This window comes from Branchiostoma belcheri, unplaced genomic scaffold (assembly GCF_001625305.1).
Source record: "Branchiostoma belcheri isolate BF01 breed outbred unplaced genomic scaffold, Haploidv18h27 scaffold11, whole genome shotgun sequence".
In the NCBI taxonomy this organism is placed as follows: domain Eukaryota; kingdom Metazoa; phylum Chordata; class Leptocardii; order Amphioxiformes; family Branchiostomatidae; genus Branchiostoma; species Branchiostoma belcheri.
The window spans coordinates 3,416,523-3,435,929 of record NW_017802491.1 but is presented as its reverse complement, the minus strand read 5'-3'; the positions used below and the strand labels follow the sequence as shown (position 1 = coordinate 3,435,929).

Here is a 19,407-nt window from a genome sequence, read left to right as displayed (position 1 = left end):
TACTAAAACCTTTATCGCGTCCATTGTTCATCGGACTGTAACATATTAACGTTTACCTTTCAGAATAGACTTTTTTAAATGAAGATTTAGATTTACCACATTTGTGGAAGGATTGACATAACAGGTGAATATCACCTCTTCAAGATGTCAAACCTGAGACCAGACTCATTTCTACCTGAGTGAAGTGAGGAAAGTCGTGTTGAAGTGCCTTTCCCAAGGGCACAAGATCGGTGACACCGGGTAGGACTCGAACCCAGGACCTCTTGGGCCTGGGCCGAACACGCTACCGCTACGCCATGAACACACGCCAGACTTGGATAAGTAACGTACTACGATAATATAAGCTATACAACCAAGTAAGTTTCAGTACAACTGCGATTCTTCCAAATGAGGTACTTGAACATTGATACATACTCTGTACATAGATGCGGTTCCTAGCTAGAGCGAGCGTCATTTTTTCGATAGACCCAAAGAGAATCTACAACATTATTGTCTTCGCTTCTGAATCAACCAGACTTGTTGCCACGTGTCATTTGGCCATGCAATTTCTAAAGGTTGAAGCCCATGCCAGACTACGTCATTGTCAAATCTATGCAATTTCCCGCCAAAAATCAGGCTCACGAATGCTACCACTGGGAATATGTCTCTAGATTGAGTGGACGGTCATGATGATACAGCAAGAACTCGCCCTTAAACCTAGATCTTCTGCATTTCTCGTTGAGGCTGGGTTGATATTTTCCATAGAAATGACATTGAAAACCGCTAGAAAGGACAGTAGAGTTGAAATGGATCGTCGGACAGGGGACACGCGTCCACATGATATGATAGATGGCGGGGCTGCTGGAAATTGGGTTATATGATGGATTCATAACCCATGCCTCGATATTGGCATTTATCCGACCACATCGTACCAATATAGACGTGGACGTGTTTGTAGTGTCGATGTGAATAGTATGTTTCTGTTTCTGACATATCAGCAACACACACCGTATTTAAAGTTAAAACTTTTGTTCCAACACAAGGGATTTTTCACACCTAAAGCTTTCGGCCAGTCTTCTGAAGTAGACACGGTGAGACTATACTCTTTGTCTGCGCGCTACCTGGTCATACCCAAGTCGACTGATGTGTGTATATGACTTATCTGAAACACCCGATATGTAAAGCGCGCGTCCTTTGGGCCAGCACCAGTGTCATACCAACTCTTGCGCTATATTACATGAGAGAAAACCGTTAAGACCGTTTGACAGAGCGATATGCTACAGGTTCGGCAAGATGACTTGTAAACCATTTCTCTTTTACTGCAGTACTTGTGCTATTCTGTACCTTTATTTTCAAGTTCAAAAGGAAAAAAGGTGAAAAATAATGAGTTTCGAACCATAGATGAAATTTTACAACCTAGCCATTTGACTGCCAGACCGTTAAGGTACTTTACGAGTACCGTAAGAAGAAAATTGTCCGAAAGCCGTGGAAAGTGTTGTACAGCCGTTGCAGAGAAAAATGACATAGTTAGCGCTCGTAAAGTTGGGAAAAATTGAGCTGGGAACAACACTTAGCAACTGGGAACATTCGTCTTGGTGCCAGTTTTGACATGAGCACCACGCCTGTCCATTTGGAGGCAATGAATTACTAGTAACTTACGTGCAGGCACTCTGGTGCGGCTCTTACACACGAATACACTGGAAGGGCAACAATCTCAATCTGACTCGTGACAAAATATATGACTTTTTCATCAAAATTGTTCGTCCAAGTGGAGAGGTATACCAGCACAGTGTCAAAGGTAGGGCAGCACTTAAGGTGCATAACCAGCTTGTGGAACTAGAGGGCGCGACCGCTGGGATCGATTTACTTCGTTCCAGTGACACGAGTCACCTGTACGTGACGTTTTCGTACTTACCTGGTGCAGTTAAAGCAGAGTTATCTTGTCAGTGTAGGTGTTGAAAATGGTTCTTGTTAGATAAAAAGGATAGTCACATATACACACACACACACACAGACACACGCACTACCACTGTCTCTACACAATTGACTTCAACACCAACAGTTCGTATCCCCGTACCATACACAGAAATGGACAGTCGGAAATTACACCAGCTGGTTTAATTGCGCAGAAAACAGTCGAGAGAAATGCACCGTCACATCGGAGAACGCACCATTACGTCAGGGAAGCAGCTCTTTGCCAACAACATCACAAGTGAGTAAAACGGTCGTTATATTTACAAAGACCTGAAATTCATTTTCTACTTGGGTGCGTTAGAAGACAGATTCTCTTCTACGCTACTTGAAAACCATTCTAGGCTTCAATTCTGTTTCAAGAACCTCATTCTGTAACATTCTACTCTCACGGTATCGTTCAGTAGCCAAGAACATGTGATTTACCTTCTATTTCTCCTAACAAATTCTCCCTTCTACATGTTGTATTCGCTATCACCAACTTCACAGTTGATTTATATAACAGTCTCCATTATACATTTATTATCTTTCCATATTTCCTGCTATATTCGCTGTACTGGGCCCCTCTGTTCGTGTAAGATATCGATATTTCATAAAACATAAGGTGTTCACAGACAACAAGGGAGACATAATTCCTGGAGATTCGCCACGTACTAGTATCTCAGTCGAACCAGCTCATCCCACAGGTCCATTATTTTGTGCATTTACAATCCTTCATCGCTTCATTTAAAGCCAACCGTCGATAAAGGATCCGCTGAAATATATCACTTCCTCACACTCCCATGAACTTTCCCATTTGCAGTCCGCAATATTTCTACAGCATGGTCTATCTACCCCACAGGCGAGGTGCCATAAAATGCCACCAGAGATCCCACGTAATGTTATAAAGTAAGTGATTCATTCTGGAGAGTCATAAATTTGGACATTTCATAGAGACTAGAATACAAAACGTGCTAGAATGGCATTTGTGCAGCTTTGCCTTCTGACACACAACCTTAATTACTTAGCTCTGAACGGACTTCACAGCATCCAATTTAGAACAATGTGTTAAATACAGTTATGTGATCTGCTTTGAGGCGTGGTACAGTCGTCTGTTGTTGTTGCTGATATCGTGAAAATTGAAAGCTGTCATTTCTACGGATAGTTCCAACCGTGCAGAGCGAAACACTTCAGATACCGGGAAATTTTAGTCAAGTATAGAAGACATGATTCTGCATAGAAAAGAGATAAGCACCATAAAAATCCAGGCTTTTCTCGCGTACTGCGCAACTTTGACCCACAAAGCCTACCTACTGTCATAGACTAACTACAGCAAAAACGCGTCCACATCACCGGTACCCCACGGTTACCTTTCTTCATGGTAAAAACGAAGCACGTATTCTCAATTGCATCCTTGCAGATGACATAGCATTTAACCTACATTAATTCAAAAGAAATGTTTTGCCAAATTCTAGTCATCATTTCCTGAATATTGTTGACGAGTACGTATATAAAGCCACAGCGACAGAATCTATGACATCATAAAGATTCCGTCCGGATAATCTGGTCTGGAAAACCTTCTCCTGACCAGGTGACGTGATCACCATGGTTACCCGCAGACGATTTTTTTTGCGGCGTTCCGGCTGTCCGCTATGCGGTGACGTCTCTTATGACGTTGTCGTTCTGCGCGTTGTCCAGCTTTTCCTCGTCTGACTCATCGTCACTGTCCGAGTCGCTGTCTCCAACCTCCTCACTCCAGTCTGGGAACGAGAAGCACAAAACAATCAACAAGTCGTCCCGAAAATATCCAATATTTTTATCTCTTCCCCATTATATCGAACAATTATTCGTTATAGTTTATACAGTCTTCTTTTATTATCGATAATGTGAGGAAAATGGATAGGGATTTCATGAAAATAAACTGTACATGTGTGTCTGACGATCCTTCAGGATATCTACATAACGCCACCCCAGTTAAATTCCCGCCAACTGACCACACTCCGAGTCGCTGAAGTTGACATCGCTGACGTCCTCCAGGTCCGAGTCCTCGGCGTCCGTCTCCTCGGTCTCCGCGCCGCCCGCCTCCCCGTCAGTCCCGAGCCAGTGGTCCTCCGTGCTCTGGTGCGTGGCTAACGTCGCGTAACCTTTGAACTCCTGGTGACACACCCGGCAAGTGGGCACTTCAGTCTCTGTGATGGCGACACAAGAAGAAGAGAGAACACTACGTCAATACGTGCAATCCCTATGCAATTACGCATCGTCATTCAGACAATTGACGTTTGGCCCTCGAAATAAAAGCAAAGGTATGACGTAGATATAAGACGAGAAACGAATCTGAACATTGTTTGATACAGCAGCACATACGCCACATTTTATACCTCGGTTTTATGCCTTACGTCTTGGGATGCTACCATAAACGTTCGACTTAAACGAGTCAAGTGAAAGTTCGCTATTGGTCCCCTTGGTCCTGAAATCATTAGTAAGAGATGTCACTAGAATAGATAACATCAATGTTTGAATCAGCGCTGCTTTCCAATTTCCCAATGCCATTCTATCTGCTTCAATAGGGCGTGTACAGATCCATCTAATTGTCTTCCTAATTCGTTTCCACCATTATTCCTACCACTTAGACGGCAGTGATGAATCGAGGGGCTCGTCCGAATGACGCGTCTTTGGCCCCTTGTAATTGTGTTATCGTCCCATACCGTCATTCCGTGCGCTCGCAGTTCATCTATATCTCACCAACGACTATCCAGATTCAACCGTTTTTTCTTCCACCCGACCATTGCGGACTGAGGATAATTCGTTTGTTTCCCTCGCTGGGCACAAATTGAGTTTCTGCCCTTCTAAGCACAAAATCAATAGGATATATTCCCCGCGACGGGTCCTCGCAACAGGCACAGAATCTTAACAAGAAATTCAGCTCGGCTCAAGGTCCGTGTGTATGACTGGTAGTGAATCATTGACAACCGGACGATGTGACTTCCATAGGACATACAAATCTATGCAGGTTCAAAAACTGCGTGTACTAAAATGATCTATAGCGAATACCCACCTCCCAAATTATAGTTTTTAACACTTAGAAGTGTTTTTTTTTCGTTCCACCACATCGCTGTTAAGCCCCTGTCACACGTGCACATTCACGACCTTCCCACGAATTTGTTCCCGACCACCAGCCGAACAGATTCGGCTGACGTTCGGGAGCACTCTGACGGTCTGACCATATTAGGCCATGGCTACCTTTCCATACTAATCGGAACTATCTTAAGTTAAACTTGAGTCAAATTTTACCCCTGAACACGCCCCGCACACAGCTGCAAACTTTCTCCCGAATGGTTGGCTAGTGTTCTGCTAGCTTACAGCCAACCATGATCGAACCTCCCGACAACCCCTCCAATGTTTTAAACAGCGTAAGGCCAAATTCTTGAATGTGTGACAGGGGCTTTATACAAAACACTTTATACAAACACGTAAAAATAGTACAATCCATTGCTGGCCAAATTGGTCACTGAGTGCGCACTAAACTCAATAAAGCGGTCCTGGCAATTGAACGCAAAAGTAGGTCTTCATTATCAGAATATCGAGGTCACTTTCAGCCGATCGGGTTCTTTCCATTCCTCCAATTGAACAAAATCAATAAAAGTGTATGATGCGGTACCCGGAGGTTGACTAGTTTAGAATTTTTCGCCAACATATATTGTTTTTCATTTTAAGTTTTTCATAACATATATTGTTCATTAGACTTTACCGCATAATTCTCACAGACGACACTGTAAGTGACCATATTTCTGTAGAAACTTTTGTACATAATTGCCGTGATAGCGTGAACATTTTTTCTTGTTCTGCTCCAACCCAGGTCCCATATCGTCTGTGAGCTACCATGTCCTTTCCGTGGGGCAGAATGACCTTATTTACAGAGGCACTGCGCCACCATCTCGCCCGGACTCACTGATTACCTGCCGAATGGCGTCATCGATCATCTCAGGACCTGGTCTAGGGGTCAGGAGGTCAGTACTGCGCAATGGACGGGCATGGTCGTACGCAAACACCGGGGCGTACTCATGCGCCCTGATGTACCATTGAACATGCACAGTCACACACAAATACTGGGGCGTACCCTGATGTACCATTGAACGTGTACAGTCACACACAAACACTAGGACGTACCCTGAATGTGCACAGTCACATACATACAATTACTGGGGCGTACTCTTGTGTAATCTGTGTCGTTTCGAACGAAAGATACTACTTGCTCCTTACTGCATACGGTCAGTGATACAACGTATGTGCAAATATCGGGATGGACAAGAAATGCCAGCGCTGTTCATGTCATTAATGATTTTACCTGGTAAGGCAGACCAAATCAGCTAGTCAGTTTGGTCCCACGCGCCCTAACCTGATGTAATGCCTCAGACTTTGTGTAGCACTAGCCTTAATTGCAGATATACTAGGACAAGACATGGGGAAGGGTGTATGTACACATACTACGTTTGACTAAACGTTTGACTAACGTAAGGTTTCCATGCCCAGCGGACTGGGCTTTGGATAATGTATTGTACCTTTCCGTTCTGTCTTCTAAGTTCATGCAGGTGACCTTAATTATTCTGTGCCCCTCCATAGCGTTTGTTCAATGCCATTTTGTCTCTATCTATATTCTTACCCTTGCGGCTTCCAACTGACAACCCTGTTCATCAAACTGAGATGAATGCGAAATGATGCGATAAAATCATAGCCGCGCCCGGCAGAAGCCAGTATTTACGGAAGTACATTGACCATTAAATCAGCTCTAAACACCGTGCGCCCGGGGGAACTGTCCCGCGTCCCGTGCACACGCGAGCTGCGCGGTAATGAATCGTGCAGGACCCGTCTCAGGGTTAATCGCTGGTCTGGATGAAAGGTCGATGTACACGGCACATACGTCCACCTGTCTACCTCAATAGAACCCCTGCTGTATGAGAAGGTGCAGCCGATTTGAAGTCTGTGCTTTGAGGCTAAAAGAGAATACTTTTCCCTTGAAGATGCTAAGTGGGTAGACAGGTGAAAAAATGAGACAGGACGGGGGGGGGGGTAGAGGAGTAGGAGAGGATTACCATGGAACAGATATTGACCCTCTCCTGGCCGTGGTTGGTGGACCGCAAACCCGAATCTAACGGACTCGGTCTCTCACACCTGCCGCTAGCAGCACTGTGAACCTCGTCACCTCTATCCACATACATACGCCTTCATCAACACATGTCCTAACATAGCTGCTGGAAGATATAGTACAGGAATTTCATGGGCTCAATAGATGGCCTTTATTCTACCGTCTGTCGTCTCTGTATTTCACAGTATGGCACACGTACTTAATATGTAATACCTTAGTAGATGCGTAAATCTTGAACAGCTTGTACACCATTAACACGGGCTGCCATGATTTAGCCATATATGGAGCGTTTCCCATTTCCAGTAATGGGCTAGTAGAGAGGACACGGTAGGTTCAGCACGGCAATCTCCGGCAGTGGACTGACCAGCGAATCAATCAGGATAGACCTTATGAATTAAGCCAGAGCCCCAAAGCTAGAAGACTAACGCTAACACGTGCCCTCAGACAGACCTGACGCCAGATAAGGGTGCGCCGTATCCTAAGTGTATTTGTAAGTGATTGGGTAGAAACGCCGAGCGATAGAAATCTTAGAAATACAGATGGGGTGTGACTATCTAAGGCTGAGATCACGCCCGGAGCGTGAGAGGCAATACCTTATACCTTATCAACTATGGGAATCATAACGTCGTGCAACAGAACTGGCTCTAGGCATGACGGGATACATGTGATGCGTGACCAGCTTCAAACACCTCCTATCATAATACTAAAAATAACACAACACATGAGTCTGTGCCGGACACGACCATAACTCATCTCGAGATCGCTCTGTCTCAATATGATCCTAATCTTATCGGAATTTTCCAAACCACATGAAAATATTGTATTTTCTCAAGCCAATATTCCATTCCTGCAGCTGCCCCTCAGCTCAGGGAAAGTTTATGAAGCGAGGCCGCCCGTCGAGCCGCGGGGAGTTTTAGTCACAACGTTTGTCGGAAGTCGGTCAGTATGAGTGAGACACGCGCCTGTCACGTGAGATAGGCCAGTCTATAATTGCTTCGGTTTGATCCGTGTCAAGCATCGATTTCTCTTAATTTGCTCGTTTTGTTCTCCACGGTTGGCTTCGATTTTTAGATCCACTTGGTTCCGGGTAATCCGCACAGCTTTGGTCCCCGCAAAATTGTTTTTCTTTCTAATTGCGTGACTTTGAACAATTTTCCTGGTATCAGCGACGTGAACTTGAGCGTACTTCGACCTTATACGCTGTTCAGAATGTCAGAGGCGGGCGAACTTTCTCCGTTGTCTGTCTGATACCAGGTTTCCAACACGCTGCTGGGAGGTAACCGCCATTTCAGCACCAAGGACAGGTAACATTACACTGTGCAGCGGATCCTGTTTTACACCAATCCTGGACTCTCCTCTATTTACGGTCAGCCCGAAACTGAATTGCTCGCAATCTAGATCACCCTCCCACTTATAGATGACGACACAAGTGCCAATCAGTAGTGATTATGCTGAACCCAAGGCGAGCTCGATTCAGTGGTTGCATTGGTGAAGTTACCAAATCTCCATTATGGACCTTCTGTCCCTGATGGACAGGCGAGGAAGTCTATAACAGCCACAGACCCGAGACCAAACTCACTAAAAGCGGCCTCGCCATTCAGCGCTCTAATTCCAGTATTGAACGGCGAATCGACCGGTCGCTTTGAAGTGTGCGCTTCCGAGCGTCCGCGGTCTTTATCCGTTCTCTCTATAATTAAACCTCTCATCAACGGGCAAGTTCGTCATAATGAATAGATGAGTCTACTCAACTACTAAAGACGATTGCTTGGAAATCTGATGTGCCTTAAGCAGGGGTATTCCATAGTTAGAAGATCATACGGTGAAAACAGAAGGTATGCAGTTTTATCGGTCCATGTTGTTTTTATTACTCAGCAACGCCCCAGCTCTCATAGTGCCTCAATGAGAAACAATTTACACCACGCTCTACACCACGTTCCTTGTTTCCAAACTTACATGACAAGCACGTGGACTGGTCGAAGCTAAACTAGTTTAGCCAGCCGCTGTTACTGTTTCTAACCGTATCATCCAGCTTTAATCGGGTTTGCTCACACTCTAGCCATGTTTTCAGTGTGTCTTGGTCATTTTCCAAATGTGTTTCTCCCACTGATTGTTTGATTGTCTGGACACCTTTGGTATTTGCGGCAACATGTTATCATTACGCAAAATCACAAAATTGAGAAAGTTCTGACAATTACAAACCTGAAAACATAAAAACAAATCCCGTACTCTACTGGCGTGGAACAGTGCACCAATATCTGATGGTAACCCAAGAAGAATACGTTAGTCTTACATGTGGCTGTCCGGTACACTGATATGATATATCTATCACACAAGCCTTCTTAAGTAGTTCTTAATGGTCTTCTATCCACTAATGTATCGTCGGTCATTAGCTATGGTTTTAACTCTTAATGGGTTTGGGACCATTCTTAGCATACTAATGTAATTTCCCCAAAGGACTAGCAAAATTTGATGGTCCACGTCAGTCTAGAAGACGATAATAACATGTGAACATCAATGTACCGGTTTTCATGTTTACTGGTTAAAAACCACCATAGGAACTGTTACCAGGCGGGTTAATGCTTCTTGAATACAGCAGGTGAGGCAGTGAAGTAACCAACTTGATCTAGTAGTTGTCAATCATTTGGAGGTTGTTGCATAACGAGTCGAGGAGGCACCAAAATCTAGTCAGAGCCTTCCGTATACCAGACCTAAGGAAAGCGGGTTTCTGTCTAAATGATGCATCAACCGAGGAAGATTCTCCTCATATTCTGATTAAGATCTTTTATGTCTGTCGGAACCCATCTTGATCCACACGTCCGAAAGGTCAAGATCTGTGAGTCAATCTGCACAAACCGTCACGGTGCAGATATCCAATCTTTCCGCCACGTTTCTGCCGAGGGCTGAGATAACAGGGCTAACCACTCGCAATCCAGGATAGTCACGTATGCTGAACACGGTATTGGGTAGAAACGAGAAGATTGCAAGGAAGACCGCCCCTGGCTTCGCTTCGTGAGAATGTGATTCGATTCCGTCTACACCCAAACACGATTGATTTCGTTTGATTTAGTTTAAGCTGGTGCAAGCTACCTGACCTCTAGCAATTCGCCAAGTCAGTTTCATGCTCGTCATGCAGCCAAAAAGTGTCATTTTCAGCATTCCACTCGGTTAGGTTTTTGTGGGTTTCCGGACGACTTGAGGTCACCCAACATATTAAATGCACATGTACATGTGAGCAGAATCACACCTGATCCTGACGGGTTTATATCAATGTGACTGACTAGGTCGAGAAGAGGTTGCAAATCCCCGTCTATATTCGTACTCACTCAGTTCTCACTCTGCATGTTAATTATCAAAGCAGGGCACAAAAAACAACAACTCCGACACAGATTAAGGAATGTATGCGTAGCAGAATTAGAAGGAAAAAGATGGTGAATTTTATGGCAAAATGTGAGCCTTGAGAGACCAGCCTGGTTGGTTTTTAAGTGCCTCACGTTTGCATGTTCCCTTGTGATCGCCAGTAAGTAATTCCTTCAGATATCAGCCGTCCAGTGGGCCCGGATGACACAAAAATCTCCTGCAGGACGGTCTGATAGACTCTATGGCAGGAAGATGGGGTACCATTATTGGAGTCACCTGACTCTGACTGCCCCACATCTCTTGTCTAGAATACATTCCGACGAATCGCTTTCGTCAGAGGATTTTCAGAGGGGGGAATGTTTAGATTTCAGTTTAGATAAGTTGACTTCTTTTTTGTACTTCTTGTCTCGTTACGACCACATTGATAGTCTGAGAACTTTGAATCTATGTCCCCTGTCACGTGCTCCCCGTAGGGTCGTCTATTTTACACCGTGCAATCGATCTGTAAGGTCTGCCCCACAAATCTGTCAGGACTACACGCTGACCAGGAGACCAGCAGTGAATGTTTTTAGAATAGAATGATTCTATCTTCCGGTCATCTCATCAGGAATTGATTTTCAGCCTTACGATAACGCTTGTGTAATCTGTAGGACAAGTATGTGTCAAGCACAAAAAGATATCTTCAAACTTCAACGTAGTGAAGGTCAGACCGTAGAGGTCATGCCTAATGTAGACAGACGACCGGCAGGGTGACTTTGAACCTGAGCCATCGCAGAGTCCCATTGACTTTCTATTTATACCTCTGTGACAGACATATCAGGATAGCTGATGGTGCGATCTCCATACATGTCTGACAACAAGTACCGTGCAGGGAGCTAAATGAGTATTCCGTCCACCTCAGAACAATTAATAACGTCTACGGCGTACTTCAACGGCAATTTACGTTACGTTATCGCCTTGTCGTGAATCTACTGGCGACGTTTCTATGGCTTCACGGACATTACCCAGTTTCTGGGAGATTATGTTGTCAGCGGTGCAGAGATAAGATGCCTGTATGGTATATCGTTTTCTCTAGAACTAGAAGTAGTTTTGGAAGAGGTTAAACTGGGTGATTGACAGCTATGTCTGACGATAATTCTGCTGAAATAGGGAGCCAGACCGGAAGCACCTGTGCACATGACGCTCCATAAACGCTGCCTCGCTTTCAATACATCAGTGAGCGAGAGTTAAGAATGGCTACCCCACCAGCCAACTGGGTCTATGGTCAGTAAAGGCCGGGAAATTGGGCTCGTAAACATCGAGTCTTTCATCCTTGCCCGTATACGGAGTAGATCTTTTGCTCGACATTAAAACCTGACCAGCCTTCGGGTGGAAATACGTCCCGGCAATACTTCAATTAGCCCATAGCACAACGATGCCTTTTCATGTCAACTTTTACTGAGCAAAATTTGGTTCAAGAAGGGAACGTATCCAGCATTTACGGTTACATGCAGGGGGCAGTCTTGTCGTTTCGACGTTATTCGATTTTCGTTGCGAAGGATTTTCTCAATGGTTGTCGTTTTTAAAGGAAATTTGATTGGATTTAGTTTAAATTGCATGACGTCCATGTTATTTTCCTCAAGTATTGAATGTGAAGTCAATGGCATCGTTTTCAAGGACATTACCACCCCATTTAGCGTGGGTGAAAATACCATTCCGTTACACTGGAAACGCGAAAAACAAACGAGGATGTTGACATGTTAATCCAAACGTTGCTCACGCGTGCCTTGAATGCAAACGATACAAAAATGTATAGAACCGAAGGTCAACGATCGAGCAATTGTTAAGTATCCATGGGTACGCAGCCACAACGTAACGCCGTGTGCTGTAGCCCACAGGGTTGCCTGCGTGCGAGGCTACAATGTTACCTTCTGTAGTGTATACTGTGGTGTATGATGACATGATGAGATGTATGGGATGGGGATCGAGGTTGTAAGGTTTAAAGTTTACTAGAAGTTTTCGTTGAGCTGCGAGTATGATTTTCTGAACACGGGTTATTGAGTACCTTAGTATTAGATCAATATAAACTACTTCCAAACGGTTGAATTCTGATTTTGATGAATCTCTCATTCCAATTCGCGAGGTGAATATAAGGCGACTGATAGTGTCTATGAATTGTGGCAAGGTGATGGTGAGAGCCGTAACACGTCAGAGGTGACATGTTACCACCCGGCCGGGAAGACCGCAGCCAACACGGCACCCGCGTCAGCCTGGCCCTGGCACAGGGGACAAGGTGATCACGCTATGTCGACCACATCATTCAACCTTCAAGCAGATATGGGGGGGGTGTTCTCTACCTGGGCCCCATGTTTATGTCAATAATTCAAAAGTTGCAAGATGCCACGTACATTCATCTTGTAGACAGGTAACCAAAACGCGTAAAACACGCCTGCAATTTGGATATGATTTCATGGTTTGAAATACGTGAAAAAATTATCAAAGAACATTTTAATGTTCTGACGTCCTTTGTTAAAACTGCATAATGGAGTTTACGCTGTGCTGTGTTTCAAGGACACAGCTATAAAACGGTGGACTATTTTTGTCCCTTTACGACCGTTGTCAACTCAATAACGTGATGATGAATGATGTGCCCAGGCAAGGACCGGTATCGACACTTTAAAACATTCCACCTCAAAATTGATGAATCACCCATCAAAAGTAGCACTTAGAATTCATAATGTCGTAAATGATTTATGAGCGCAACTGTGTGATTCTTTGTAACGGAGAGGTCTGTGCTGGATTCTGCACAGTCAGGTGTTTGTGAGGAGCGTGGCGGCGGCCTAAAACCGCTGACCCCGGGACTGACCTCTTTTAGTTCAAGCACATTGCCGCACGAGGAAGTAATCGTTCTTGACTGCTTGACTCGTGCCTCGGGGTGTTTTTTTTAAGGCTCTGTCATCAATAAGGCCGCCGGGCTTCAAATCTTGCCTGGATCCTCTATCATCATTGCGGTTCGTCAAATAAATATTTAAGTACATCTCTGTTTTATCAGTGTATCTCTTCTCTCTTGGTTGTCCGTCGTTGTGTATATTAAGAATACGATAGTCCCGTGAAGCACCAACACAGGTTAAAACGCCTCATTAATAAAACAAAGCCTGAGAACGGAACAGAGTTTGCAGAAATCCGCCTTGGAAAGAGTTCAAATTCCCTTCTGATCGATCATAAAGACTTTATTCTGATATGCCACCAAATTATCGATCTGCAGAAAAAGAGGTGCGCTTTGAAAGGCTTACCCTGCGTCTTTTCTCCCAATAGAATAATAAGCCTTCCCAAGATGCATATTCCAAAGTTTGACATGTGGCAAGGTTCACAATGCATGATGAGTTTTCAATAGAATGTATAATTCAACAGACTTTGAAGGCATTGTGTATTGATTGAATGAAGATATGAAATGACATTATAAGTTCTGCCGTGTTGTCTTTTTTTTCTATGCATAGGTCACGGCCAGGATGGCAAACATGCCGCTCTGCCCCAGCCAGGTGATTAATTAAGGAAGGGATGGCATTCATGATGGATATCTTTTTTAACCGGGTCACAGGAAAAGTACTGAGTCAATTTGCCGTGTCTGCACTTCAATGCAGGCATTTTGCCAATGTCTTGCATACTGCCAATTAGATACCATTCGAGAGTAGCGCTTTAATGTCGTTTTCCGGCCTCAGAAAATCCAGCAATCTGATTTTCTTGGCGACGGGACGTCGTTCTGGCGGCCGGGTAGTAGGAGGGCACGTCGTAATTACCTGAATACCTGGTGCTGAAGAATCACCGCCGGGTTCGGTTTGGCGTGGAACGTGTCGCAGTCTTGGCGGCGATGCGGATTAATTTCTTGGGTGGACGGCTGTGAATAACAAATGTTCGGTAATTTTTCATTGAGGTTATGTAGACTTCAGTGTTATAGTATTCTGCCCAGCAGGCTATCCAAGCAATCAGACGGCTGTAACAGGTCCTACAGCTGCTGGCTTAGATATTTCCCACATACCTTGCGGCACTATAATCATGAGTAACATCAGACTATTTACATTCAAAGGAAATATATCAGATGTTCCATCAGGCAATAATGTTCAGTGCGCATATGATGGATCTGTCTCCCTGGCCTTCAAGCCAACGTTTACTATCGTGAAAATTTTGCTTTCCGTTGCTAAAAATTTCAGTGAAACGGGAAAATTGTTACAACAATTTCAAAACAAGACGGATGGATAATATAATGCGCTTATGAACTCGTGAATCTCGGAATACCAGCACATGACCAGACTCCGTGTTCTGAATCGGTAACGGCGTTCCAGCTCGGATACCATCTCCAGAAATCTAGGTCACCGAGCAGCTTTCCAGCACCAAGGCCATAGAATATTCGTTCTATATTGCATGAGTACAAAACCCTACAAATGCTACCCAGTCATTGGCCCCGAATTTCCAACAATAGGCTGCTGTTAGGCCGGAACTATGAGAAAGGAAAATGACTTTGCTCTAATTCATTCGATCACATATCCAAAGCCCTCATTCCTGAGGGAACGGCATAATTGAAACAACCCGCCAATTCACCAATGGAATGGCGAACGCCTGTCGTCTGCAATGTCGGTCAGAGACAGAACTGGCGGAAATTTGGCGGGCGTTTGTACGAGACAAAACCATAGGAAGCGCGTTATCTTTTAGGCCTTATGAACATGTGAATATGTATTACGTTTCCCCTTCTGTCTCCTGTTTTTCCAAGATAAAAACAGTAAAATTGTACTCCTTAAGCGCATGTTGCCACACGATATTCTATTATTAATACATTAATACTAGGCATAACATAACTAGTTGACGGAATGAAACTCTGGAAAATGATTATAATTACTCATCTATCTGTCTCATCAGTTGGTAATTTACAATCAGCGTCAAAATTCAGTATAATGGGCTTTAGTTATGAGATATGAGCGCCGTATGTGGCACCCCTGGGAAATCTAGATTATTATCGCCTGGAGGATGGGTCTGCGGTGTTTTCTTGTGTGGAAAACAGAATCCTCATTGACAGAAATATGGACCCGTCATTGGTGCTGAATGGTCCCCTTGTGGCTAACGTTAGTACATGTGGCCAATGGTAAACGTTCGTATGAACAATCTCAGATACCTGCGCTTTCCTTAACCACAGACTGTGTTAACGGATGTGATGGATTCTGGCCCATTTTATTTGGTGTATTATGGGAGGGCTGGGACATCCACAAGTGTCGAAAACCGATCCTTCCGCTTTCTGAGTAACGCCACGCTTTATTCCGATTTCAAGTGTAGGCAGTCGTTGCTGTGCTTCCAGCTATACATGAATAGACGGTTAAACAGTCGCCCACGGCTCCATCCCGCAAAAGTGACACGTTTGTTGTAAGGAGTACGTGTCAGCGTGTGTTTGTGCTGTGCTGTTTGGCGCGGCCCCTGCCAGACAGGTTGGAGCCGTGTGTTACAGGAGGGCGAGCATCGCGCCGGGCTGTCCGATCCGACTCCGAGTTCACGTAAAACAGGGGGAATTTTCCAACCCCGGGGTTATCCACGTACAGGCTCGGGCCTATGCACTAACCCCAGGCGCACGTCTAACGCTACAAACTGCCGATACACCTGTCGATAAGCTTACACAGTCCAACCACGCAAAGATCCATACGAAGCCTAAAAATCGTTTTCTTTTTTTTCTAATACAGTATCACCAGCTCCAAACACAATTTCGCTTTCATTTTATAATGTACGGTTTTGTTATTTAAGAGAATCATGTAAATATTCCCACGGGGAAAAATGAAGGTATCGATTGGCACAACCGGCATTTTTGTAGTGGGTGATTTGAAATTCAAGAAATCAAACGGTCCAAATCGTGACATTGATTCTTGCATCCCGAGCGACTTTTCTACCTCTAAAAATAGATCATAGAAAACAGAGGTCGGATTAGTGGATATGATATCGGATTTCTGAAATCCCCTGCTGGATATGTTTTGTCGCATTCTGATTCTTCCCAAAATGGAAATGAAGTCATTATGATGTCATGATAGCTCAGCGTGTCAAAGGGCACGTCCAGGTGTCATCATCGCCCGCCGGCGCCACATGATATTGTCATTGTGTCTGCAGGTAAAAAAAACCCTGCCCAGCTCCGTCTGTGCTATCACATACACCCAGCAGCAACAAGATTCATTATCTGACAAAATTAGGCGTTCAGTGCACTTGGAATCCTCTGTGAAACGCTAGTAATCAGAAATAATGCCTCCACAATTGGATAACTCTGCGCACAGATGCCGGCTAGTCTGCCGTGCGCCTCATGTCTATTACCGGGCCCTACCGCTGAGTCATCAGACTGCGATTCGTCACACCGAGCTTCAGGCTATCAAACGCAATCAGTCGGGCTCATGTGGATGACTTCGCCCTTTTCTAAATAACCACTATGCAATATAGTAGAAAGTATCCCTGAGAAATACAGTTGAATATTCCCTAGGAACGGCACGCAGATACCAGCCGTTACAGCTTTGCTTCACTGGCGGCTCCCGCCTATCGCGTCGTTAGGTGATTCGATTTTATGAAAACATCACTAAGCCGACTCGCCTCACATGCCTGCCTCGTACGACTGCTGAGATAATGTAGAGGAACGTGTGTATTGCTGACGGTTAAAAGGGCTGTAACAATTTATAGCGTCATTAAAGTTGGTGTTTGGAACCAGGCCGGTGGTTGATGTGATGTTGTACACCACAGAAATAGCCTCACATTTAGGGGTGTATATACAAAGTACACAATGTACACGACAAAACAGATCCCCCTGCAGCTGCACGTATTAAGTACCGTATTTACCGTCAGGCAAATAACCAACATTTTCATACTTTGCCTTACACCATTAATGGCAGGCGAACTTGAGACTTCCGGGTAGATCGTTATTGCACCTAGCAAAATTGCCCCGTTGTAAGTCTAACCACCGACAGTGGCGCGGGAACGGTTTCGGTTAACTTCCCTGCCCCATCTCCATACAGATTTGTAACCTTCCTTACATGCTGCATACAGATATAAGGGGATACATCCTGTAGTTATTGAACCCGTCCGCTCTCCTATAAGGGGAATTGATGTTTTATTACCATATTCTGTACACATAAGCAGAGGAGGAACGTAAACAGGAGGGAATACATTATTAATGAACATGGAATGGGTTTGACAATTTTGATTGCCGCGCTTAGGATAAATCAGAACGGGATGAAAGGCATTTCTACTGTCAGTACTCCGCACATTTTATGACTTACCCGTGCAGTTTTCGTTTCCGTTGAGTCTCCTGCGAAGGATTTTGTTTTTGGCGGGAAATTCCTTGCCCTCCCACACTTCAGCAGGCACATCGTTGAGGTGGACTGCCTCTATCCTGACCCGGGGACACTTGCCTTGTCTCTCCAGGTCCTGGCAGACGTACAGCGCCCTGTTGTCCAGCGCCCACCACTCCCCGTCTTTCCGCACGGCCCGCAGAACCGGCGGGTCGTTGTCCAGCCCTCTTCGGTGTAACCTGCTCTTCAGCTGCGCCAAGCTCTCCTCCGCCACTCCGGTCATATCCCGCCATATGGACTTCGCGTTATCATTGATGAATTTTACCACAGAGGGCGGCTGTAGAGCATCCTCCATGTTTGTACACTGCAAATGTTTTGTCCTCGCGGAGTATTCAGGTATAGCGAAGGCCGTACGCAGGTTCTTAAACGTCCCGCTCCTTTCTTCACTTCTCCGCAACTTCAGTGCCCGGCCAGTGAGGATGGATCTAACGTTAGCCGTCCTCTCCCATACGAGCAGCTCGTGCGAGGTGTGTTGTGTGCCGTGACGTAATTATTGTGCCGGAGATGGGAGGGATAGCCTTCCGCCTGTCGCGAGTGATGAGAACAATTGGCTGGTACGTCGGTACGTGAGATGGGTGATTATGCCGGCACAGTCGCGTTCTGATATGTCAGCCGGGAGGGTAGGGGGAGGAGTAGAACATACCTCACGTGGATAACATGCAGAGCAATGCTCTTCAATTAATTATACATACTAGTAGTTTTAAAATACCGAAAGAAACCATTACAGGTCTAAAAATTGACTATTGTTTACATAATTTGTCAATCTTACAATTTAAATTAAGTTATTCTAAGACAAGAATAATTTTGATTCAGTTCAAAATCAGAGTGTAACAGGTTTTAACCGGCCTAAGGTAGCAACACGACTGATTGACATGATGACTTATTTGCCGCTATGATTCCTCAGTTCCGAGCGCTTGAGCAACAGAAGAGCCGGCAGCGTGACGATGCGGAGTCCACATTCCCGGAACGTATATATACTTCCAATCGATTCCCGTCAACTGGCTGGACCAATAGTGGACTATTCCATACCCTCAGGTGACTACGCACAGCACTGTGTTGTAGTGCTGACTGGCCCCTGTGGTAGGCGGCCATAGCACATCCGGGTACGAACATTGACGATGTTCTCAGACACCAAACTTCAAAGGGGCAATCAACGTACTGCATAATAACATGCTTTGTGTGCGACGGTTCACGTTTTACATCATTTCATGCTATTCTAATGTAAGAAATATCATTTTTATCATCGGAAAAAATCAGGCTATATCAAATGCATATCGATCGTCTGCGTGAGTCGATTGGAGTCTCAAAACTGTCCTCAGTGTTGATATCGCTTTAAGGTGCAAGTTTACGACGTGTATGCGTGATTCCGAGGCAAGAGTATATATGTGGAGCAGCGATACCATTTTATTGCATTCCTTTGATCTATATGCATGGAGGCAGTTGAGCGTTTGAATCGCCGGCTGAGAGCTTTAAATCGTCTGCTCTTGTTAAAGGCGACTTGGTGTAACATACTTCATCCCGCCACACGGGTACTGTTGGCATTCTCCAGTCACCCAGCCCGCCCCGGAGTAAAACTATCTGTCGGCGCCAATAATCAGCACTTCTAAATGTCATCAATGATTTTTAACTACGAGATGA

General features: G+C 44.9%; 1 pseudogene; it reads right to left on the bottom strand.

Moving 5' to 3' along the window:
• Positions 1-2,080: 2,080 nt before the first annotated feature.
• Positions 2,081-18,338, bottom strand: LOC109485519 (annotated as a pseudogene).
• Positions 18,339-19,407: the final 1,069 nt, after the last annotated feature.